Here is a 429-nt window from a genome sequence, read left to right as displayed (position 1 = left end):
TACGAAATATTTGAATTATTACAGCATGATTCTGATATTAAATATTATCAAAACGTTCAAATGTATAATTCTATCAAAACTTTAGCAGGATATTGTTAAATCTTCTAGCTCTATATCCCTCTTGCATTGCCTGGTCTCATTTCTCGGTTTTGCAGTCCGACGGAACACGTTCTAATCCCCCCCCCCCACCTTCTAATACAAATACTGATAATTTTTCACAAAGCACCACGGCAATCTCTCGCTAAATGCACGCAGAACATCCCATTCTTTGAGAGAAAAAATCATGAGCAGGTGAATGGCAGGTGGCCGCACCCACAACTCCCTACCTGCTTTAATGTATTAAGGACTTAGGAATTGTCAATAGTTACCTCTTACGTATCCTCGTCGCCTGAAACATTTCCAAAAAAACAAAAAAGGAGTGTCTATGAT

The sequence above is a fragment of the Penaeus monodon genome, chromosome 20 (assembly GCF_015228065.2).
Source record: "Penaeus monodon isolate SGIC_2016 chromosome 20, NSTDA_Pmon_1, whole genome shotgun sequence".
In the NCBI taxonomy this organism is placed as follows: Eukaryota; Metazoa; Arthropoda; class Malacostraca; order Decapoda; family Penaeidae; genus Penaeus; species Penaeus monodon.
This window is presented reverse-complemented; position numbering follows the sequence as displayed.